At 36.0% G+C, this 26735-nt stretch overlaps 1 protein-coding gene across 1 annotated transcript in view; it reads left to right on the plus strand.

The window, feature by feature from the left end:
• The first annotated feature begins 18394 nt into the window (after window positions 1–18394).
• LOC103533323 (sodium channel protein type 2 subunit alpha) overlaps window positions 18395–26735 on the plus strand; it is a 75507-nt gene continuing 67166 nt past the window's right edge. Inside the window, exon 1 of the mRNA XM_030453825.1 lies at window positions 18395–18678. The gene's annotated coding sequence lies outside the window, so the exon portion shown is untranslated. The remainder of the gene's footprint in view (window positions 18679–26735) is intronic.

Genomic DNA, 26735 nt, shown 5'->3' on the forward strand with positions numbered 1-26735 from the left:
TGAAAAAAGCATTGAGCACCAGCTTGGAACCAGCATCTTTTTTAAATTGTAATCTACTAATTTTGACTATGAAAATTTGTGTTGAGAGGTCCTAACTGACTAATACATAGGATTTGTTTTCCTTTTTTCTGTTCCTTGGAACATTTATCATTCACCTGCTGTGTCATTTTCCTTAGACTATAGTTTATGGTAACAATGACTGTAATTTTTGTCTGGATTTGTACAGTCAGCCTGAGTAGCCTGTAGGCATTAGTGTTATGCAACTCTGAAATAAAAACACTTAATCACAACTAGGTATTTATTAATAAAATTAGCTGATCAACATTGTTGAAATAAAATAGTTAATTAATGTTTTGCAGATACCTTCCAATGTTCAACATCCTTACATTCTAATGGAAAATAGCTACAGTACATGTAACACAAATTTCTATAGCAACACCATATTAAAGATGTTAGTTTCATTTTCCCACTGATATTTTAGAAAAGATACACAGTGCTAGATCAAATAGCCATCTTATGAAGAGAAACATTATTTCTAGCTGAAAAGAAAATATAGTCTTACCTTTGTTATTATAGGAAATGCTAAATCTCAGACTCTAGTCATTGGATCTTTTGCTATCATGAAAACAAAAAGGCTGCATTTCTTGCAGAAAACAAAATGGTGAAAAGGTTTGATAATGGTAAAAAAGGTTTCTCCTTCGGAGCTGAAGGTTCTTCAAGACTGAAAGTTCTTCAGGGCTATCATTCTTTGTTCCATTGTCCAAAACTCCTCAAAACTAATAGCAGGAGACAAAGATAAATCTACATATTCACAAAGACACATTTTTCCAACCTAAGAGCAAAGAAATGTAGAAAAAGCAGGATGGAACATGGGTTAGTCCAGAAAGCATAACACAAACTGAAAGTACATTTTAGAGTATTCTTAAAGTTGTATGAATTTCAAAAATTACATTTATTCTTTTCCCAGCATTCTATAATCAGAAAGGAAAAATGGGTCTTGTTGAGATTACTGCAGGACTAGTGCAGTTTTTAGCAGAGATAGAGTACTGTGCCCAGGCTAACAGGAATGTTCTTATCTGTCACTTAGGTAACTGCAGTGTACATCATTACTCCCCACCAGCATTATTGTCTTTAACCAGGAAAAAAAGTCAATCCAGTCTATATTTGCATGAAAACGTGGATACTTCTTCACATTAATTATCTTAAAGAATGTTGATATAAGTGTTTTTCTTTGTTTGCAGAGATTTTTCTTCCACCTCAAGCAATCTAATAGTGAAAATTGGCATTTTCTTCTCCAGGGTCTTCAATTTAAAGATTGCATCACTGTAAGAACTGACCAAATGTTCTCTATTGCTTCTTTAGTCTTTAAAGCTTTAATAATCTGAGTATCAAGTTCATTAAATTTAAATAGTCTACTTACAGCTTGCAAAATTTAGTCTCTGTCATTGAGGTTGAGATGTCTTTTGAGACATTTGATCTCATTTGAACTAGATATATTTCTGGCTCTTTTTGTACTTTTTACATGTTGTTGTCATTTTGGTTTTATTCCTAGAGAAGAAGACATCCCTCTCTTTTAGGTTTCTGCTCTTCCGAAAGCAGCTTTTAGTAATAATTCTCTCCAAATCTAGTGAGAATGAGCAGCCACTGTAGAAACACTGTAGGTAAAATAAAGAAAATCTGGGTAGACACAGATCAGGTCAAAGAGAACACAGTGTGAAAACAGAAAGTGAAAGCTTTCTACTAGACCACGGCTTCAGCTTATAAAGATGGAAGATCTCTAAGTACTCTTACAGAAAACACATTTCAAAAACTAGCCTAAAATTCACCTGGTACTATTTACTATTGATGTAGAATTACATTTTCCTAAAGAAACAATAACTGGTACCACAATTATAGCTTCTATTTGTTTAATAATATAACATAAAGACATTCTGATGATTGTTAACAGCAAACTCCTAGTATCCTGGTCATTTTGAGTGAGGCACTGATTCAGCACATCTTCTTGTGGTGAGTCACTATTGGAGAGGCTCCACTGAAGACATCTTAAAGTTGTGTCTTCAGTGCTATCCTCAGGGGATCATGACTCTCATACTGCCACCAAGGATACTTATCCACCAATGAAGACTTTCCACTGAAGGCAGCTTTCCCTGGAGGTACGCAGGGGATTTCCCCATCCCTTTGCCTTTTGGGTGCATCTGGATTGAGCCTCTAAAGTAGAACTGTGGCTGAAATCTGATCTGATGGTCAGATACAGTGCAAATAATGTGTAAATGCTGTTGTTTCCAGGCACTAAAATAGTATGAAAAGTATACCATAGCTTCCCAGTGAAAGGCTAATCTCTAATAAGCGTTCATATAGCTTAAATTAGATTAAAATTAATTTTAAAAATTAATTATTTAATTAAATTCAAAAGAGGTCATGTAACTTCTAGCCAGTTGTTACAGTATTTGCCAGTTTGCAAAATGTTGAGGAATTAATCTTTAACATGTATTCAGAAATTCATCTTCAATGTGAAAATAGTTCATAACACTAGCAGTACAAGTAATTTCAGTAAGTCTTTATTTTGAATTACAGCACAAGGCAGTCACACAGAACCTTTTTTCGCAAGTAACCCCATCTTCTACTGTCCATCTCACTATTTATTGCATCCAATGTATGTTTATCCTGGCTGTATCTCCAAGGGGCAAGGGATGCAGCTTTGTATCTACTAACACTATTAACATCATAGTAGTTTAGCAATATCAATGGTAGTCATGTAAAAGTTGAAGGAAGGAGGCTGGCAAATTGTGAGCTCTTTGTCAGGAATTTATAATAGGGCTTGGCTGTGTCAGTGCTATTTCATTACATAATTTCAATTAATATCTCATATAGATTTTAGCATCTTTTTAGTATAGTATGCAGATACTTGCAATACATTGAAAAAATGTTTCATTTTATTTTGTCTTGTTTTGTTTTTCAAATCTAGTGTCTTTAGTTCTCACCCCAAGACTCAAAATTTAGGCAGGTCTAGATCGCACAGTTTTACTGTAGCTGAAGGTAACAAGAGAGAATTATTTTGGCTGGTATCATGTTAACCAAAATAGTAGGTTATCCTCCTTCAGCTTCAAAGAGTGAATCAAAGGTAAAATCTCAGGTCAGAGATGATTCTTGATGGACAGACTATATTTATCTTTTCATGTTGTGGTCTTTCCTTAATATTTAATTTCTTGCATTAAATTTATTTCAAGAGTGTTTGGAATACCCTTCAAATTCTGAGACATGATGTCTCAGAAACCTAGAAAAAAGTTTCAAATTATATTCTTATTCACTTGAGCTCCCTTTCAATGTAATGACCAGTTGGAAAAGATAAGTACAAATTACTGTCACACTGTCCCATGGCAAATCGTGTGATTCTATCTGGAATGTGATTTAGAAAAGAAATCAGGTTATTCAAAATAAGACAGTATGCCACTAATGACTTCAACTAAGTCATATCTCATGTTAGAGACAAATGCCAATCAACAGAAACTGTGGGCAAGCATAAGTGATTGCAAAAACGATAATCCAGTTTTAGATTGACAAGACACAAAATTATCTACAAAATTAATTGTCCAGATTCAGAGTCATTTGTTGCATGTTCTCCATAATCTGCATTCAACGATTTCCTAGTATTTTTGGTACTCAAATTAAAATTATAATGTGCTGTCAAGCGAAACACTGGAATGTATGCCAGTATCCACTGTGGAGGTGTTAAACAAGTTGCAATGAAAAACACCAGTCAGCAATACATAAATACATCACAATATCAATTTTGCTTTGTAAAAAAATAGAAAGCTGTCTGTAATGTAATATGCTTTTCTAATTTTTTCTTGGGAAATTCACAGATATGTAATTGCAACAGAAAATATTGCTTATGAACCTAAAAGGAAGTAACAAGCTAAAGTCAGAAAATTAACTTAATCATTAAGAAGCATGAAGCTGGAACACTTACTTTCCTAGTCTTAGTAAGCCCCAGTAACTAATCAATACAAAATATAAAAGAATGAACTTTGTATAGCAGAAGATTAATGGATTATATTTAGACTCTGACAGTTGTCTAGGAAACTGGAAGGGAAAAATTGGAACTTCTGGCTGAGAGGCTTACACACAGTTCCCAGTTGAATGTGATTGTTACTACACAAGGAGGAAAATGCACAGAAAGTCACATAAAAACATAGTGCTTTATACCTGCAGTTTAACACAGCCTATAAAAAAAGTACATGGATTTCTACAAGGCATTAATTCAGGCATTAAGGATGTGACCAACAAAACTTAATGAGGCCCTAAGTTTGGAAAGTTTTCTAAATGGATTATGGAAATGCAGTTTTGATCCAGTCACTACCTGTGTGTAATAAATGCAAGGAAGCAAAGCCTATGAGATCTAAGTTCTACCACCTTTTTTAAAGATGTCTCTTGTTGTAATGTTGAAATTAAGGATATTAATCAAATATTGTACTAACTAAAGTTCTTTAGTATGCACTACAGAATCATGGTCAGTAGTAGCTACTAGAATTCTTCCTATTATAACACAAACTCCAGCAATTTGGTATGTAGGAAATACACTTAAGTAACATAAACTGGTCTTGGTAAAAACCTTCCAGGCATGTTCCTTTACTAATCAGTTACATCTTTACCCAGTAGGAAGAAAATTCCTTCCTGACACAGGTGACATCTTCTTAATACTGTTTTTTTTTCCAGAACTTCTCTCTCAGATTAAACTTTTTTCTATAAACACTTTTGTCTTAAATATTAGTGACAGGCATTTCACCTGAATGGAAGTAAACATTAGGACTGCCTTGAAATCCTGGGCCCTTTTGAGATTAACTGCTTATTTCTGTCACCACGTTTATTCCACTCAGACCTAAGATAATAGATTGCCTTGCTGTCAATCCTATTACTTTGCTTTCATGTTGCACACAGCTTTTACAGATGATTTGGCTTTAAGTCAAAACAAAGTTTAATTTTTAAAAAATATTCAAGGCTGTTTCTGATGAGTGGAATTTTTGCTCCTTGATAGTGCTCAACTTAATAAGGGTTGCAAGTTGGCAAGTGTAAGTTAGGCCTAGGCTTTCACTGATCCTTTAGGAGTGCTTTCTCTCTCTTTTTCACTGTGTAAGATAACAGTTATCACCAAAACCTTGTAATTTTGGACAGCTGTACTGGTGTATAGTAAAGGCAATCACAGAATCAACAGTACTGATACTCTTCTCAGTCAATTTCCACACTGGTACCTGTGATATCCTTTCAGATTTACTAGTGACCCCCACACTTTCATTCAGAAAATCCTCCCAAGAAATCCATGGATATGCCTGATGCAGTGTAGGTATAGGGAAGACCGTACCAAGACTGGTGACCTCTTTAAAGTTTAGGAACAATTAGAAATTACAGTTTTGAGATGGGCTGACTTGTGGTTTGGTTTGTGGTCTTTTTTTGTAACAGAAGTAGATCATTTTGGGATGGATAATGGAAAATGATAGACCAGGAACTTTTGTGATACTTACCCCTGTTTAGTATTAACAGTGGCACTATGCACACATTACGGTTACTCAAGAACAGAACATACAGTGCTTTTACTCTATATTTATATGCTGAAGTAATACAGTCCCTGCCTCAGATATTCTTATCCCTAGCCCCTCTACTTTACTTCATCATAAGACAAGGAAAAAGTCAAGCAATAACACCATCACTGTTATGTAGTAGGGGTCCCAGCTGTCCATAAGGAAAACTCTGATGAAAGCGCATGAACTGGTTGTAAGATACGAGCTCCAGTATCAAGGTCTCCTATGGGAGGATGGTCAATAGCAGACTTAAAGAGAGATGCCACTGGCAATGTGCTTCAGGAGTGGCAGCTGTAGTGAGTTAACAGCAGCTTTCTAATGAAGTGGATGCAATTTCCTATATATGGATTTTACAGTGATGGACACTTGATTTGTTGGACTGACTGAAGCCACAGCTCAGAGTGTGTCCACTGGTTCTGTAAGCAGTCTGAACTAGTGAGTATCAGGTTTATTGTGATATTTTAAACCTTTTATTTATTCAAGTGAGGATGAAAAAATATACTTCCTGCAAATGGCAACAAAAATATTATTGATTAAAAGCTCTAAGGTAAAAAAATAAAGTTACAGTGAGTAGTAAATAAGCTAACTGGACTTTTGAAAGTTGTTTCGAGCTTTTAACTAGAATTTTCTCATAAAGAACTGAATTGAAGTAACTTCTGGAAACCTAATTTCAGTAGGTATTTTCAGAGTTCAGCAAATAGATCACCATGACAAATAAAGTACCAACTATCAGAAACTCTCATTTATTTTCCTTTAGATTTAACTCAGAGTTGAAGCAATTTTTTCATTTGTCATCCTATGGCCAGAAGAGCATATGGGTAAAAGGGGCCAGGATTTGCATTTAAGAGAACAAGGTTGCAATTTTCTTGCTTTGTACAAAGAACTCTCTTAGTATATGCTGCTCTCTGATCCATACAAAGTGGTGGTACTTCAGCAGTGTCATTAATGCACAGCATACACAAAACAAATAATCCTTAGTCTTCTGATGGAAAATTAATTCATCTCCATGTCTAATCTTCACAAGGTAGAATTTAACTTATCTAATGCTATCTGATGAAGAAAAAGAGAAAACACAAAATGTGTCATCAGTATATTTACTCAGACCCCAGACTTTCGATATTTCCTCCTTCCTCTTGATTCCTCTCCACTTCAAGTTACCTGATAATAAAAGGAAATGACCAAAGTACCACTCTGGCAGAATCTGAGAAGCAATAGGGGAACTGTTTAATGTTCTCCAATGAAAACTTGGAAGTCTCTGCCTCTGCTAACATTCAGCATTATCTAAAGGGAACTTCACAATACTGAGCTTAATTGGCACTGCTAGGAAAACCAGTATGGCATCTTAACTTCTGCTCATTAGAGGGAAAAACAAGCCAACAACACCAGCATAAGTTCTATAAATACCAAGGCCTCATAAACAAATCTGTTTAAAAGGTGCTATGAAGCTTCAGTTTACTGCAGTAGCTCACATTCTAGCTTTTAACAATATTTGCTCCCAAAATGGAGATGTGCAAGAGAGCAAAAATTAAATATTAAAATGTTACAGTTTAAAAGTCTTGTGAAACTGCTTTCTTGCCAAATCAATTCTGAAAACACAAAGATGATATTTTTTAAAAACAAACTTAACCATTATTTTTGTTTATTTATTTTGGAGTGACACAAGGACACCACAGACACATTGATCTGGCACCCTAAAAAATACAAACTTCATTCTTTCATATCACTGTTTCAGGTACAGGCCTCATTTCCTACTCTGAGTACTACCTGAGACCCAATCTTTCTTTCTTTTTCTTATATAGATTGAAATGGTGATTTAGAAACACTGCATTCCTTATTCTGTTGTACTATTTGGGGCATTTTTTATTTCTTCAGTTTTCTCTTGGAAATGTTTTCCAAATTAATACTATGATAACATGTATAATTTTTATGTGAACTTGCGTCTCTAGAATCACTACTGAAAAAATAATTAACATATCAAATTGATCTTCAATAGAAATTGTCCTTTCACCTTTAATAACTGACGGCTTTAATAATTACTGATTGCAATGAATGTGACAATAGATAAATGGCCAGTAGCATGAAGAAATACAGTAATTCTTGTGCTGTTTTCTTCAAGTAATCCTATGAAGAAGCATATAATAAAATTGACAGGAATGTTACAGACAAAATGTCAACTGTACCTTCAGTGTGGACCTCTGGCTAATTAACAGCTGGGCAGCCCATTCTCTCATACACACAAACACACAACCATGCAAAAAATGGCTCAGAAGGAAAATTACTTCTTACATATCTTTTACAAAATGGAGCTAATAAGGGAGTTTCTTCAGATACCGTACATATACTGAAAATAGCTGTATGAAACCACATAGATTTTTTTCCTGGATCATCAAAATCTGAGGTGCTCAGAATTTTATAAGACCTGCTGTTTCTGAGCCTAAATATCACCAGATTTTTCTTCTTAGAAAACAAGGTCACATCTGTAAAATGCTGGGTATTAATTTAGTATACCTTGATTATAAAATGATCTAATACTGCAAGTAAGACTACAACATCACAACATCACATTAAGGGTACGAGGCCAGATATCAGCTTTAACAAGGTTAAAAGGAAAAAAAAAAAAATCACACCATCATCACAATCAGTCAGTACAAAATGGCTTTGAACTCCCCATCTTTGGCTCTACCTTAACAGCAAATGAGAGGGTACAATCTGAATTCCAAAATGTGGACAAGATCATATTACTAAGATTTATTATGGGTACAATTAAATGTTTTGCCAGCTTACCTGATTGAAAGAGAATGACAAATCACTGCAAAGCCCAGCATCCAAAAATAATATGATAATATATGTCTCCTCCTGCAATAGTCCAGATTTCCATCCACAAAGCTTTACTAATCAATTATAATGTCTGTATTCTTAGTGGAAAACACAGAGACCCTTCCAGAATCCTCTCCGATTCTGCCTCCGCTTCCTGTTCTCAGTCTCACTCTATGGTACCCAACATCTATCAGAAAACAGCTTATTAGGAGAAAGGGAGGGTGAAGGGTGGGGGAATGGAGGGGGAGAAGGAGTGAAAAAAAAAAGCAGCACCTAACGTGGCAGCTCCACCTACTGGTAAAGATGAATGAGTACATACAAAGCATCATACGAACTTTATAAGGCATCTTTACCCTTTATTGTGACCCACACTTCAAGCATCTCCTGTGTTGTAAGGTTTTTCGGTCAAGAAGCAGAACAGACCAACAAAAATACAGTGATTATTTAATAATGCTTTCAAAGACTTTTTTTTTTTAATTTAAAACAGTTTTCTATGTACATCTAAAAGAACGTTTAGTTTTTAAAATCTATGGGAAAAGATGAATGTGTAGGTAAGAGAACATAGACACTGACTGCACCCCTAACTGATGCATGCTGAACTTGGTGATTTTTTTCATGCTGTCTTATTAATTAAATACTACCATACATTTTTAGTATCCTGTTAATTTCTTTTATGTGAATAAAAAGTAGTATGCTTCTGTAAAAAATATAGCTCGAAGTCTTCTGCTTTAGACATGATTCTTGGGTGTGTGTAGATTTACATCTGCTTCCCTAGGATTTCTCCAGCCATCCTGGGGAGAATTAATAGAGCAGTGGCTCCAGCATCACCTGGTCCACAGGCAACAGAATTGAGTGAATAATGTGTTTCAGGGATCATCACTTTGTGTTGCATGTCAGTTTGAGGAGCATTGCGTCTGTGGAAAGCCAGATGTATAAATACTGAACAACGTCAGCAAGCATGTACAATATATTGACTCATAGCCTTAGTTTAGAGACCACTATAGATCCCAACTAATTTTAAAACAAGCTACCAGCTGTGTTCAGTCATGGGGGATAAAATGAACAAACGTTATTCCACAAAAAGAAGAAAAAACAATATAAAAGGCAATTAATATTTTACTATTGGATAGCTCCTGTTTATACTTTAAGTACCTCTTCATTATAGCTACATATAGCCCCATTCTCTGTCACACTGGCCATATAATTGGTTTTAGAAGGTAGGGTCCCAGAGCAGCCAGCACTGATCCAGCCTGACAGCCACTACCTAATCACAGCCACACAAAACAGCAGTAGTGATGACAACTGCCTGCCACTGATGGCCCTTATCTCTAATATCATATAGATATCCCTGTTTAAATAGCACCCTTAAATGCCAATCTGTAAGCATTTGTGTCAATTTGTTAGTAGTCCTGTTGATTTCAGTTAAGCTTGCTATATGCTTGATAGATTTGAATACCAAATTCCTGAATTTGGCTAATAATAGCAAACATAAATAGGTGTATGCATTCTGTATGTACAAAATAATCTGTTTAGTAAGAGAAATAGATGGTCCCTTAGCTTGCAAATGCAGCTGTGTTACTTTTCTTGTTTAAAAAAAAAAAAAAACTGGGACATATTAGGACTTATCCAGGGAATGGATTCAAACTAGAGGAGGGTAGATTTAGATTGTAAGTTAGGGAGTTCTTCACCATGAGGTGGTGAGACACTGGAATAGGTTGCCCAGAGAGGTGGTGGAATTCCACCCCTGGAATTTTTTAAGGCCAGGCTGGACAGGGCTATGAGAAACCTGATCTAGTGGGAGGTGTCCCTGCCCTGTTGGAACTAGATGATCTTAAAGGTCCCTTCCAACCCTGAAAATTCTGTGATTCTATAAAATACCCCCTTTCATTTCAGAGACACTTTGAATTTTTTATGAACTTTTATTTTAATATTTACTTTTCAAACTTTCAGAAGTTAAGGAAGAGTATATTTTTAATTTAAAAATTAAAAAATGTTCATTTTCCCTAAATAATTGGTTTTGCTTTCAGAGGACAATGTCAACTTATCAAACCCATGAATGAACAGAAACCACTCAGGAATATTGTTTTGCACCCATATTGCATTTTGAAAATCAAGCCAGCCCTTCAATAGGACTTTCATTTACTTACATGCTGCATCCTATCTACGTAAAACACTATTTCAACCTCAATAAAAATATGAAACATAGTCTTTAATACCAGCTGTGTAATGCCAACTGAAAAGTGTCTATAAAACCCAGTTTGAACCTGAGCAGATTCTCTGATGAATTTTTAACAGCATATTCTTGGAATAACCTGGTTTCATATGGCAATGTTCCAAAAGGTGTTTAGATTAATGTCATATTACTGGAGAACATCCAGTTCTGGTTTCTGTTGATTGCAGTCTTCCATGATATACCAGTTGGCACAGTGACTATACATAATGTATTAATCTATACCAAGACAGTCTTCTTGTAGGTGTAGGTCTGATATTAGAGAAATGCTGTGTAATTTTTCATAAAATAAGTTTTCTTTGCAAAAATGATTATGCCACACAAAGTCATCGTAAATATTAATTTACAAATGTGGCTTATATATGTCGCAGTCTTCTTCATCCCATGTACAGGATTGCCTGTATAGTGATTCAACTCCACTGAAAAGAGCCAGAGTCTTTCATTTACTGAAAGAGTTTAAATTGTGTTTTTAAGAATTCCTTAGCATAATCTGTCAGAGGAACACCGGGAGAGAAACAAATAACTATGGGATTATGCATAAATACATTTACACTACAAATACATCAAACCATCTAAATGGAACACCCACCCACCCCCGAATATTTAAACATGAAAATTACATTTTAAAACAATGATCTTTCAACAAAAATCTATATAAAATGCATATATGTGATACATACTAAGCATATCAAATGTGTACATAATGTGTATCCAAGATCTCTCCCTCCATCCCTCTGCCTTCCTAGATCCCCCTGAACATTCAGCTGCCAGATCTGAAAAGCAGAAGTGGTCATTTAAAGGGCAACAAGAATAAACTGTTTTGACAGAAGTAATTTATAACAATGCCAACCTGACACTTTTTTCCGTTTAAATTATTAGTACAACTTTTAATGAATCATCACTGAAACTTCATCTCAGAAATTACATTTATAAATACACCTTGAAAATCCCTGACATTTCTAAATAATCTGTTGGCCTGGGAATTCTGCCCCAGGTGCAGTTATAATCTTAGAAATGAGTGAAGAAACGTAAAGCTATTCAGTCACTTCTAACTAAAGAACTGAATGGAAATGTTGAAATATCTTTGTTGCAAAGAGAAAAATAATTTTTAAAGTGTTAAACAGAAATGAACATAGCCTCTCTATGAGGTCTCCTGTAAGGGCAAGACCCGTACATATCTCACATGTAACTTCTCAGCAATGCAATCATCCTTGCTTTGGCATCAAATATTTGGTTTTACCTCATTTGATTTGCATCATTTTGGGGCAATAATTCTCTTTAGTAAGTCTCAGGTACTTTTGCAAATACTGTGCATTACACTACACATCATTTGACAAATTTACACCTACTTAAAGGCACCAAAATTTAAGACATACTTTCATATCTATTCCTTTGGCTACTTACCAGGGTTAGCCTTTTAAAGTGGCCTAAATAGCAGTATTTAGCTAAGAATGATGGATCTGACTTCAATCCAGGTTCAAGACTGGCTGATATAAGTATATAAGCATAATATTCCATCTTTGGCTTCTTTCTTTTTTTTAATTCTTTTTGTCTTCAGAGTGCAGAATAAGAAAATCAGTGTTTAATAAAATTTGTACCACACTTACTATTGCATATTTACAAATCATGGACATGACATAGCTAATAGTCTGCAGTTTTACTTGAGATTCCGTTTTTTATTTGATTCACACATGGCATGGTAAGGAAAATTTAGGGAAGGCAATACTCTCAATTATAGTGGAAGCACATGGTCTAACATTTAAGGAAGACTAGTGGCAAGCCTGCAGAGGAGTTCCTACATTTTCTTTTCATTCAAAACCTTTCATGTTGCACATGAGGAATTTCAAAAGTGGGAAAGAAAACACAAAATGTGGCAAGTAGTCAATGCAGAACTTGGTAGGGTGAGGAGGAGTCTGAGGATACGCTTCAACTCTACATCCTTGATGTATCATAACACAATATTCTATTTGTATAGGATCACCTGAAAGTATAAGGACAGCATTGTAGTTTAAGCCTTTGACTTCTAAAACATTTTAATAGGCCATAGAACAAACTAGATGAAAAATCACCAGCTTTAACATCTTCATAATATCATAATAAAGAAATATGATCAGCAATCTATACCTTAATTGTAGCCTTCAATAATAATACCAAATTATTTTAACATTGATGCTACTAAATAAAAGATAGACTACTCCTATTCTTGTAGAAAAATGGTATGAAGGCCATATTCAAACGACCTCAGAAAAAGCAGTCCCAGTACTTCCATTGTTTTAGTAAAAATGAATTAAAGTAACTCTCAAAGAATAAACCAACACAACCACCTTCCATATGACTCACAGTGCTACCAAAGTATTGACCTCTAGTTTCAAATTTCCTGTCATTCATATGAACTACAATCACAACAATAAAATTATTGTGAGATGAACAAAATGTACACAACAATCACAGCTTAGACACATCTTAAAATATTCACATTATACATAGAGTATACACACACACATTGTGTATATATATACAGATATATACATATACATAAAGATCAGGGATCTTGTGCAGCTAGACTTTACGTAAGTAAGATCATCAGGTGAGACTAATACCTGTTTAGTCTAGTGGTCTAACCATGGCCAGTACCACAGGCTTCTAAGTTCAAGACAATTAGCAGCAGACAGTAATAAAATAACTGGTCAATAAAAAGATTTTTCTCTTATGCCAGTGATCCTTAAGCTAGATGCTGGCACACTATTTGCATGCAAATAATAATGTCAAGGGTACTTGGCATTATTAGTTCCTTAGTCAGAGAGCTGGTGGAAGTTCCATAGGTTAACTGGTAAGATGTAGCTTTCCTACCGTATGTGTGCCAGATGTTTCTGTCACCTAGCTTTTAGCAGGCACTGCATCCACTTCAGCAGCAGCAGAAGTTTGGGAATTTCTAAATGCTATGAGCAATATTCCTTCCAATCTTGTTATCTTGCATGATGAAGTTTATTATTCAACGTCTGTTTTGGCATAAGAAGGGACAGCTATGGAAAGCAACTAATTCATAAGGAAATGCTTATTTTTGTATGCCATACAGTATACCTTAAGAACTTACAGATATACAACCAGCAGCTTAGGAGAATTTGGAAAAACACTAGGTATTTATAGGAGTAAGAAGTTAGAATAAGGAAGAGGCACTGACTTGGATAATAAGGATTCAGTCTATGACTTGCAAGCTTCTTATGTAACTTCCAGAACAGGATGTGTATTTGTATTTCAGTTCCTTATCTACAGAATGAGTGTACTGATTCCCAACTTCAGAAGGGGCTATAGGATAAATTAATTTTGTTAGCCAACCATGCTGTAGAGAACAATACTGAATAAGTATTTAATATTCCTTGTAATGTCCAAAGAGGCCAGCAAGGCCTAGGAAGCTACTGTTTTAGACCCATATATTCACAGGACACAGACCATGTTCAAAAGAATCTAGTATATATATATATATGACAAAACAAATAATCAAAGATGAAATGGAAGCAAGCAATTTCAGAGTGAACAAATACAATTTTAGATAGACAGATTTTTAAAGATGGACAAATGAATTAGAGGATACCTCAGCAACAAGTGCAGTAGTGGTCTCAGAGCTAGTAACAAAATCTAATAATGTTCTCCCAGGACACCTATAAACAGAGAGATTGCATTCATATGTTTTCATTCCATTTATTGCTACTGAGTCATGTGGTTTAATTGGTCAGATGAAAGGTAATCATCACTTGGAGAGATGGGAGGTTTTATTAAGCAAACCTCAAGTTATCATTTATTTATTCGCTAGTCTTTTAAAGATGGAATGCCTAGAAGAGTCACTCTGTTTAATAGCATATGCTTGCCAAGTTGATTTTGCATTAGAAAGTTTCTCTGCATCTCACAGCATGCCCAGCAGTTATTCTGCACTGAAAATACTACCTTTATAATTAAACTGTGAAAACACACAGCACAGAGAGATGATACAAAATTTTAAACAAATGACTCTAAAATGTTAAAGAGAAGTTGCTACCTTGATCTGCATTTGGCCAAGAATGATAAAAGTACAGAACAAGTAAACTGTTGGGTGCACTGAATTGTGAAGTAAGCACAAGCTAAGGCCTTCGTATTTCTGGCTGTAGGACATACTAATATGTCAGAAGGCAAAGATGGAAGCAATTTGTACTTTCCAAAACCGTGGTACACATTCCTTTTCAAATCTGTCTTCACCATTGGTCATTATAAGTGACCTTTTAGCATCAGGCAGCCAAGACATTACTGGCTTTATGTTTGGAAAACATTATGAAGGTGATTTAAAATATTTCCTTTGCCAAAAATAATTATCAAGACTAAATAATTTTCATTACATAGAAAATGTTCCAAAATCTTTTATATTCCAAAGTTATCTTTGTTCTTAGGTAGACATAAGAGATGGGCAGCCTCCACTAATACAGTTCAGATGTAAAGATTTTACATAACAGAAATCTAACAAAACTAAAGGATTGCTCATGTTCAGTAGTCACCAGGGTAATTTCTGTTCAAGTAGTTCTAGAACAGGGGAAAAAATATGCTTCATATTTAGAATACTCTAATAATTTAGCTTCAATGAGTAATATGTAAAGGTGATAGACTTTAAAGCAAGAATGATAGGCTTTATGATTTCATCAGAACTAATAAGAAAGGCTAACTTTTTGATTAATTTATTTCTTTTCATAAGATGACACATGAATGAACCACACACTGCTTCACTCTGCAGACTTGTCTTTTGCCTAAGCAATTTACAGATTCAGGTGTAGAATTTTACAGTTCATTGATTTATGGGTGAAAATTACAAAAGAGAAAAGTAGGGGTTCTAAATATGTGAAACTGCTCTTACTTTCAGGGCATAAAAAAGACAAGTGTAGATAGTTGTCTGTTGGCCAGTATAGTTACTGCTATTTCTCTTTAGGCTTAACATCCCATGTTCCATGGAAACTGGAGTTTGACCTTTTTGCTCCATCTCTTCGGGGTAAATGTTTTTGCATGATTTAATAGAATGGTTATTTTTTATGCAGATGACTTAGCCATGCTCTGAGAGGCAAAGAGAAATTTCTGGTAGAAACAAGCTTTATCAGCATGGTTGAATAAGCATGAAGATTCTTCTAGCTATCCTAGTTTTAAGACACTTAAATAGTTTGTGTTGTTTTTTTGTTTTTTTTTTTAAAGGAGAAAAAAACCCAGAAAATTGTATTTTTAAACAAGGTATTTTTAAATTCCTATATAATTACCATTAATATGATTAACTAAAAAACTAATAAGCCATGTTTGTAGGTGCTGTTGGAGACCTTTAATAGATTTAAAATTACATCTCAAAGATTTACTGGAATTTCTTGATTCTCACAGTGCTCTTCTGAATTTTTCATAGAAAACCTCTTATTTTCTCACAGACTTGTAACTGAAACAGTTTGTGTCACTGACAAATGCAAATTTTATAATACAATTTTTGTGAATTTTAGGTTATTTTTGAATTGTCTCTGGCTTATCATGTCATTTTATTGCAGTAGCTGTGAGATACCATATCTCATTTCCATTATACACTTCAGAAGAGACCAAAAAGCAAAGATAGCTTTGACAAGGAACTTTACCATTAAGATGTAATTGTGATATACCTACAGATTAAAGATGTGAGATAGATAGACTGTAGAGGGTGAAGATTACAGAATTAAAAAAAAGGAAAAAAAGAAGGTTTTCCTGAGTTTGGAAGAATACAAAGTAGTGCTTATAGTGGAGCTGAATGGCATGGTTCTTCCCAGCACTCTAAATTTTTACTCTAAAGCTAAGATTTATATTTGAGTGTTATTATAGGTAAAGATTCCTGTATTATCAAAAATGCTTAAAACTTTTTTATAGATTTTATATTTCATATATGTTATTAATTCAAATGATATCGGGTTTTTTTTATATAGCATAAAAATTCTTGTTTGTTTTATTAAGTAGGTTAAATTAGGTTTAAACTCAATATTTTAATGTTAGATATTCCAATGACATAACTGTTTTGTGAAAGGTATGTTCAATAAATAGCTTAATTAAAGTAGGCTTTAGAGAATCAGCTACACCAGGTTAAGCCTATAGCAGGCCTACATTCCTTCATGTGGAATTTCCATATTTATACAAAGTTGTCAAAGTATATTCCAAAATATTTAACATTTCCGGTACCTCAGGCGTTCCAAGGCACTTCAGAACCTCGGACAGCGCCAGGTCCCGCTCGGCTCAGGAGCCGCTGTTCCCGCCAGGACAAATCCCTGAATTTGCACTGAAACATTTTCTCACGGTATAAATATATATATATATATTTTTCACATAAGTAATATTTTAGAGAAAAATTTCCTTTAAAAATGGTGAGAGTGGGGTGGGGTTTTTTTGTGTGTGATAGTAGTGTTTCTAAAATGCTCAGTCCACGCTCACACATGTATTTTGACATGTTAGTATCATTACTTGAACTATTTTAGTATTTTGGAGTTCTCTCATGGTCCAAATCCCACTGCGGGGACTGAAAAAGCACATAGATTCTTCTTTATAAATTGACTCTCCAGGGGGTTGTGATAACTGTTATGAATGGCTTAAACTTAAATATGAGTTGCTACTGAAAGGGACAGATTCTCAAGCAACTTCCCTGTGTTGACATTAGTGATTTGTTTTTATGAGTTGAATCATGGATCCTAATAAAAAATTCCATAGTTTTCATCTAGGTCCATTTCTAATTGAGTCTTGCACTTTTTCATCCCCTAAAACCCATGTTTTGGTGGGTGACATTTTCTTCCACAGCTGGGAATATTTAAGCCAGCCCTATGTGCAGGTGGCTGGTAACTGATGTGATAGAACAGGTGTAAGTGATAGAAAAATTTAAGGAAACAGAGAGATAAAATTAGATACACTCGGCTATGCAGCATTCCAACATATGGCGTATTTTAGTAACAGCAAATCCAACATTGCTCTAAGAGGGATCATGGCTAGAGACAGCTGGGGTGAGGAAGTCTACTTGCACAGTAGCCTTTTGTAACTAATAGTAATCACAGCACCGATGAGCAGTTTCAAGATGCTATAAAATATGGAGGATTAAAATAAGTAAAACTGATCACCATAAAAACTTTTTTATTGAGCAAAAATGTAATAGTCCAGACTAAATCCATCCATCCATCTCCTTTGCCTTACATGATTTTTTCTTTCTCCTCTGGCTTTCAATAAATATATAAGTGTAGTTTAGATTTTACAGAATCAATAATCAAAAGGGGAAAAAATCAGGCACTCATTTTCTACAATATTGTAGTAGTGGGTTTTGAACAAAGAGTGACTTTCTTTTTTAAACATAATATGCATTACTACACAGTAAAATAACGATATATCTCAGAAACTTGAGTTTTCTGCAATTTACATACAGGTGTAGCAAACCACTTCATTAATATAAAACCAAATGAGAACCCAAAAAACAAAAAAGAAAAAGCAGAAAACCCCCCCCCCCCCCCCAAAAAAAAACCAACCAAACAAAACAAATAAAAACCAAGTTGTACAGTTTAAATATCAAACCAGTTTTTAAAATATGTTAGCTTCCATTAGTCCTAATCTGGTTACTTTCTTTTAAAGTTGTATAATGACTGATTAATATGCAATCTAAAACTAAACTCCAGTTGTTTTGGTAGAGTGAAAAGAACCCAGCTGAGCTGATTTCTTTGCCAGTAGGTGGAGCCAGCACGTAATATGCCGCCGCCTTGTTTCCTCCCCCTCATCTCTTCTCCCCCCTCGTCTTTTTTTTCCCCACAACCAATTTTCTGATCGATGCTGGGATTCAAAGAATAAATCTCGGAACGGGAAGCTGGCAAAGAGACTACAGAATACTGCAGAGGTTCCTTTGTTGTTTTAATGGGGAGGATCTTCATTTCCTTGCTTTTTCATTTCAGTAAAATTCAGAGTTTAAAAGCTTCTTTGCCTAGGAAACAGAACCTGCAGTAGAAGGATCCTCATCATCTACAAGTGGATGGATATTTCTTATGCCATGATTTTTAATTCTCTTTTAATCAGGTAAGACAGCATGATAATTAATGAAAACGCTCAAGCATCAAATTCCTGGGTTTTTGTACCCAAATTCTTCTCATATGGTGCCACACCTACTTTGCAATTAATATTAATAGAGCAAGAGGAGATTAAATAATAGCCATATTAGCTAATGCGTGGATTTTTTCCCATAGTATTTAATTAGGGTTTAGCATAATAATTAAAAAATGCTCTTTTCATTCTTTGGTGTTGTGGGCTTCTAAGGCTGTCCATAATTAGAATGACTTCTGAGTTTGTGTTTTTCATCTTAATTGTGGTGATTTGTTGCTGTTAGTTTCAACTGGTCATCCACAAGTGTTTTCTTTTCCTCCTGGAGGTTAAACTGGTGTTGTATCCAAAATACAAATTGGAATCTTTTTTAAAGCATATGAACAGAACCCTGGGGTTCTCCAGTTTTAATGTAGAAATGTGCTGTTGCTTCTTTATGCTATCTTCAGTAAGAAGCTTTCATTACCTCCTAAATTAATATTTTTTTTGCTGGGAGGTATAGGAGATTTACAAGATTCTCCCCTCCATCATCTTCTCAAAACAGCCTCTCCCTGATGCAAGATGGAATGGAGGACTTAGCTGTGACTAAACATGGTTTTGCACTGCTGCAAATATCATGTGAAACATATGTGAGGTTTTAATAGTTTTAAATATGTAAGAATAATTCTTTTCTTGTAAAGATTTCATTCAATATGGCACAAGAAAGAAAAAATATTCCCTTTCATTATATTTTTAGATGCATGATACATACTGGGAAAGACAGCAGAATGACTCAGGAGGTGGGAAGCTCATGCAGCACCCCCTAACTCTTCTTTCAAATCTTCTGGATTTTTGCTTACCTTCCTTTAATTTCAGCTGTTATTTATTTTGTTGGCAAAAACCAACATAGAAACACATAGACTTACACAGTCACAGACCAGAGAAAGAGCATAGTAGTCAATATGTGAGAAAAAGGAATGGTTAATTTAATTGCATTTTGCTTTCTGTTATAAGGTAGTAAGCAGGGAAGCACTGAAACAAAACTCTCACACACCTGTGTAAAGGTAAACTTTTAATAGGGATTAGTGGAGCAACAGAAAATTGCCTACTGGGGTTTGATTGCTAGATGCTGCCTTGGCTTCAGATGGTTCCTTAGATCTGTGGAAACGTTAATAAGATTCACCTGTATTCTTGTCATTTATGCATGTTGCCTGCCTAGTTGTGTTTTTCTGATTGATGTTCACAACATGTATATATGGATATGGCTCAGCTATTGTAGAGTCTGTGGATATCTTCATGAGGTGATAAAGGAACATCTATTCTTGAGAGGATGCGTAAAATAGATGAATAATAATATCTAAATGATCTGTAGTTTCTTTTAGTGACAAATGCTTTAGATAAATTCTGTTCTCATGTCTATAGGCCCCAATTCAACAACAAGCAGGCATGTCAATGGGATGACTCACATTCTTAATATTAGGCAAGTGGCTAAGTACCTGGCTCTGTTTCTTGATTTTTAAACTGCACCTGTGTTTGGAGAGTGAATAGCTTCTTCAATGACAGAGATTTTGCAGTGTTCATAAAATGCAGCTAGTAGACCAATCTACCAATTAGCTTCAAAGACAAGCCATATACTGACTCTTCTGTTGAAATAATAAAAAAATACATTGAGCTGTTACAAGCCTTACAGGAAAATGTTGAAACTGAATTAATACAGGTCTTTGGGAGACAAAACACATAAGTGGTCTGCAATGACTTAAGCTGGAGTTTGTGGAGGAGTTAATGAGAAAGCTGACCCTAAGAGAAAGCTGGTCCTCCTTACATTTTGCAAAACTTGCTTTCAGGGGCTATTTGAGCTTTCTTGTTACTTCTGCTAATGTGAATTATTCGTATTGAAGTCTACTCTGTACACGTAGAAGCATTAGACCTCTGCAGCAGAGACAGACCCACTCTGCAGCCAGAGCAAGAGCTCAGCAGCAGTTTATGCTGTCAGTGCTGCTTGCTCAGTCTCTTATCGCAGACCTAGATTAATGAAATTGCTGGGACACTACCTGCAGCCCTCCCTGGTTTAACCCTGAGCAGCCCCTAAGCTTTACCCCCAAGGGGACAGACATGGCACCAAAATCTAATCTACCCTATCTGTTTGAATCATACTAGGCACCATCAAATGTATCCATAATCCTTTATGTGTGTGGCTCTCAGCTGAAGCATCAGATTTGAAAACAAGCTTTTTACTGTCTTGCTTCCTGTTTTAAGGCCATGCACACACACCAGCTTCTCCAGAGGACAGTGTGGATTCCTTGCAAAAGCAGACCCTGGTCCTGTACTTCCCCAGAGTGGTGGCAGCATCTCATCCATCAGAGTCTCCCAGTTCCTCTCCCTTTAGCCTTGGCCCCAGCTTGATGAGCAGGCATCAGGGAACCTTGAGACCTCGTTTCTAGAGGCTTCCAAAAATTACTTGAATGAATCACTTTTTTTCCTCTTTTTTGGTGATACCCACCAGTTTCCAAAATGCTGTGTTAAAAGACTTTTTCTGTCATTTTAGGTCTAAATCTCCTGTTATCTTGTTGTCTTTGAAAGACAAATAACGTAGCTCATTTCAAAGAAACATTAATGAGGGGAGACAATTGGATGGTGTGAATCACTAAATACCATAAAGATGATGATCTCAGGAAAAAAAAAGTTAAGGAGCAGATTAAAAATACTGTAATCACTGCATGCTGGGAAGATATGCCATAAAGGCTTTGGACCAAAATACTGGAAGAGGGCAATTTAGAGAAACATCGGATAAGTATACTCATGTTCAGTTCAAGTTTCTACTGTTTCCAATCTTGCAACCTTACCTCTACTATATCTGCTCCTGAACCTACTATTCCTCTTTTTCCTACCTTAAGTCAGGCTGCTCTCTGACTCTTACTGTCTTGGAACCAGCATAAACGCTTTGCTTCTACTCTTAGTTTCAGCATTTATGCCTCAGCAGCTGTTGTTACCAGTTGCACTGAAGGGACTGCTGATGCTAGGCAGAAACACCATCAACATGTGGTAGCTCCAAGTATTTATTATAAGCTGCTAAGAAGCTTTTTCTGAGCATATTTAGAAATTATTTTAGAGAAGTGCTGTATGGCCAGATTTTAATACATTTACCCAGGAGCAACAAAGTGCAAACTCTTATTTGCCTGATGAGCCTACTTAAGAAAATTCAGAGTAATGCTATGATAGCAAAATGTCTCCAGATGGCTGGAAATATAAAGTACTGCAGTATTACTAACATACTAATTAAATAATCATAAAAATAGTTTTTAATCTTTCTTCCAAAACCCAAAAGCATACATTGTTCTTTCTTTTGTTTTCTAAGCTTGTAGACTAGCGAAATAATAATTTCAAACTGTTCTCAGTAAGCAAACTACAAATTTATTTTTTTCATTAACCTGTCAAGTTTTTGTTATTAAAAGCATTCAAGCTCAAAGAAAAGAAATATCATGAGGACACATGCATTATCAAGGGAAGCTTTTCTTTCTAACTTCCTTGAAAGAAGTAGATCACCATTTATAGCATCATTAAAGAAGAAACTCTGAGTGAGGCCAACAGCATAGACAAAAAGGGTTTGGCAAATTCTCATGACAAAGTACTAAGGAAAAAAACAGTCAGATCAGTTCATACTAAATAGAAAAAAAAATCAATAAATATTATAAAATGAGCAATAGTTGATTTTATAGGTATGCCTATTTAAAGCTCAATGATTTCTTTCTATATGATGTTTTCTTTGGTTTTGTGTAATTGAGGTCACAGCTGCTTCTTGATTCTTAGCTTAATATCCCTTAAATGTGACAGAATATGATTTTGTCCAGATGAATTCTTCTTTTGACCTCCCAGAGATCCTCACAGGCACCTTTTATGTGGTGAAAATTAAGACTTCCCCTGTCAAGAAAGAGGATCATGTTTAATAAGATAATGACTTCTCCATGCAAGTAAGTTACCTTACTTGGGCGAAACAATAATACATCATGTCAGCAGCCATACGTTTTAGGATGATGGGTGCCCAGGTTTTGAATGTGGAGCAAGTGGTTGTCTTGTTGTCTTACGTTGGACCTGCCATATGACAGGAGGTGCATGATTTTTATTCCATATGTTACTGCTTGCCTGGTCTTCTTAAAGAAGCATTATGTACAGCTTTTGAGTACATTTGGAAGATGTCAAACTACCCTCTCCAGTTGAAAAGTTGGGTAGCATTCCCCACTGCAGTAAAACACAACTGCAGCAGGTTTAGCCAGCTCTCAGCTTAGTGCTTAGGTTGCAAAGGTGGTGTGTGTGTGCTGTATGTACCCGCACAAACCCACCTGATTATTTTGGCTACATATTTGGCCTGCTAGCCTATCATTCCATAGCTTTTTGATCACTGGTACTGAGCTAACTGAATTTAAGCAACAATAATTCACATCTATTACTGTCATTCTTGTGTCATCAATGGGAATTTAGCTTTAGTAAAATCATTACTAGCAAGCTTTGAGAGTGGGGCAGAAACAGTCTTCCTGTTTGGGTATTACTTACGCTTATTTTTTTCTATACCGTTGTCAGCATGCCTTGCCCTCAGTGTAACTGGAAAATCCTCAGCAAACTTTGACTCCAGTGTAGTTCTGTTTGATGATAAAATTAAATGACTCACTCTGAAATTCAGAGTCTGACTCAAATTCTCTGAAGCAATACACAATGTTCTAGACTCACCCATTTGCCTTGGTAGGATAATGGGTATATTAAGTGCCATGTATATATACAAAATGAACTCAGATGCATACTGAAAAAATTGATGGTCTGTGTTCTTGAAAAGCACAGTGGCCAGAGTTTGATTCATTGTAAAATGAATACAGATAGAGCAAGGTCAGGAAGAAATCTCATTTCATTAGACACTGTGGTCTGAATTTGCTGTTTATTAATTAGTTCTACAAACAGGTGCCAACTAAAAGAAGGATGAAGTAGCACCCCAGGATGCAAACAGACCGCATGTTTATAAGGAAGTGTTTGATACAAAAATATATGTTATGAAATGAGAACTCTGCCCAGGAGATTTGAAATTTGACAGCCTATTTCTAAGTATACTCATTGTATTTTGTTCATCAGTAAATATTTGTACCAAATGCAAACCAGGGGAAAATCCTACATCTTGAGCAACAAAGTAAGCTTTATTAGGTAAGCTTTTCCCAGTGGAAGTCTCTGAAGAGGTTATTCTACCTGGGACTGTCATACACAAGAGTATAACCCAGGAGTATAACAGGTGTATTTGTAGAGTGTGTGATCTCCATGTTTTCTGTTTACAGAGTCAAAAATGAAACCATGGAAACAAAGATGATTCCTTCTACCTGGCAAAGAAAAAAAAAATCTTCCATCTGTAGTTGTGTTAACCTGAAATCAGACATGGGGCAAATGCTGCATGATATTTTCCAGAATGAGATTTTTGGATTAGCTGCACAAAAATCCTGATGGTAAACGGATTTGTTAGATTTTGCAGTGCAGGGGCAGGTTTCCATCTTATAAAATGGAAAGTACTACAAAAGTGCTGACATTGGAGAGCTTCCCGAGTATTATGATACCTAGGGAAGCAGTGAAAATATTCTTTGAAAATACTGGGGTGCAGAATTAAATGAGATGTTTTGGTTCAACTTCTAGAAAATACTAATAGACAGAATGGAAAGTACCTGATTTTACTCTCAGTAGCAATGTTAAGAGGCAAACCTTAAGGTTATTATGGAAATCAATTTCACTAGGAAGCAACAGATTGTTACTGGGCCACATTTATGACAGTCACTTTTCAATAGAATAATATCTTGCTTCTTGCAGACAGTTTGGTTTGGTAGTTTTGTTGGCTACACATATGCAACAGTCACAGATCAGTTTTAGTAGTTATTGTTTCAAACTATTTTTTTACAGTATTTTCAGTTAGAGTTAACATTTAAAGCACTCCACAGCCTTCTACAACATTTGTGATTGTAAAAAGATGTTTGTGCTTTTGCCAGATGCAGTTTTTATGAATTACATTATATTTGATCTGAAGCAAAGCTTTGTCCCTCTAAGCCAAGCTGAAGGCAGGATGGCCTTTGCACAGAGAGAAATCTGTTACTCTATTCCACCAGCATCCTTCAGAAAAAAAGTATCTGAATTTAAGCCTCAGGGCAGGAAGATTATGACCTTTAATATTATATAGGACTCTTGGGTGCTATTACTCATGCTGGTATCTTGCTCTATGGAGCAGCAGAGACTGGGAAACCAGGGGAAAGAGATAATATTGCTTTCCTCAGTATTGACCTTGCTTAAGTATTCACACATTCTCAAAAAAATCTGTCCTCAGTGAGAAAGATGAAGGATATGATGCAGAAATTGAGTGAGCTGGTATAAATATTGTGAAGATGGGCAGAGAGGTCTGAAACTGTGATAAGGGAAGAAGTGTCTTCTGGGAATCTAGAGAGATATCAATGGGGAGAAGAAATCAAATGTAGGGGGGAAACAGTGAACTTTAGGAGGCTATGCTAGTTTGGTTCATACGACAAAAATGCAGAATCCACTGTAAAGCAAACACTGAAATATGTATCCATTTGAGCCATATGGATACATATTCCTGTATGAGCCAGGCAGCATGAATAGCTCCAGCGGGAAGATCTCCTTGCAGAGGTGTAGTTCCAGGTCACAGGTGATTCTGTGAGCAAGGAACGCCTGTGATAGCTCTTTGGGGAGCTCTTATGTTCCCTCTAATCAGAACCTGTTTTGCTGGCTCAGACATTGTGGGGAAAAAAACTCTCCCGAGGTTTTCAACATCTGCTCCCTTGCTTTATTCATATGTAGCAGTGGAATATACCAAAAGGAAATTTACAGTTAGGAAACAATTCTAAACTGAAGTAAAACTGAGCCAAAAAAAAACCCCGTCAAAGTCCACTGAACAAATCTCCATTCTAAATCACACAGCTATAATGGCTGCTGTTGTATTTTAGCCTAGAATTTTGTAGATTGTCCTGAGCAGCCTTTCTTTTCCTCATACTTATAAAATTATATTGTATTGAACATGTCCTACATCCCTTGGTTATTTCAAAGTTACCTTGAAATTGAACCTTTTTTTTGAAACCCAGTGGCTGAACTTCATAGCTGTTGGCTCTGTCGTTTGTTTCATGAGTTTTTCCACAGTTATGGAGAGGAATGAGATGAGTTTTGGGCAAATGCTTGGTGCAGCTGCTCAGCTTGCCACTTCTGGAACATTCCCATACTTAAGGAAACTTCTGTGCCTCTTCTTTTTACTTCATTACCCACTTACACATTAGTATGTCCCAGTGTGAAATAAGGCAACCATTTCATAATACTTTGCTACCATGTAACTGACGAAGGCATTCTGATGAGTTTGACATGCCAAAAGGTTATGTTCTAGCTAAGGCTCATGTGAAATCAGGAGGCTGTTACAAGCCATGCTGTGCAGAATATCAAAATAAATGCTAATAACGATGTCCTCTGACTCTATGTCTATGAATCTGTGTTGTTCATAGAATCATAGAATTAGCCGGGTTGGAAGGGACCTCAGAGATCATCTAGTCCAACCCTTGACCCACCGGAGCAGTTGCTAGACCATGGCACTGAGTGCCACATCCAGTCTTTTTTTAAATGACTCCAGGGACAGAGAATCTACCACCTCACCGGGCAGTCCATTCCATAGCCTAATCACCCTCTCCGTGAAGAAATTCTTTCTAATATCTAACCTAAACCTCCCCTGGCACAACTTAAGACTGTGTCCTCTTGTCTTGTTGAAGGTCGTCTGTGAAAAGAGTCCAGTTCCCACCTCGCTACAGCCTCCTTTCAGGTAGTTGTAGACAGCAATGAGGTCTCCCCTGAGCCTCCTCTTCTTCAGGCTGAACAGCCCCAGCTCTCTCAGCCTCTCCTCATAGGGCCTGTGCTCGAGTCCCTTCACCAGCCTGGTTGCCCTCCTTTGGACCTGTTCCAGGACCTCTACATCCTTCTTAAACTGAGGGGCCCAGAACTGGACACAGTACTCGAGGTGTGGCCTAACCAGCGCTGAGTACAGGGGA

Source organism: Calypte anna, chromosome 7 (genome assembly GCF_003957555.1).
Source record: "Calypte anna isolate BGI_N300 chromosome 7, bCalAnn1_v1.p, whole genome shotgun sequence".
Lineage (NCBI taxonomy): Eukaryota > Metazoa > Chordata > Aves > Apodiformes > Trochilidae > Calypte > Calypte anna.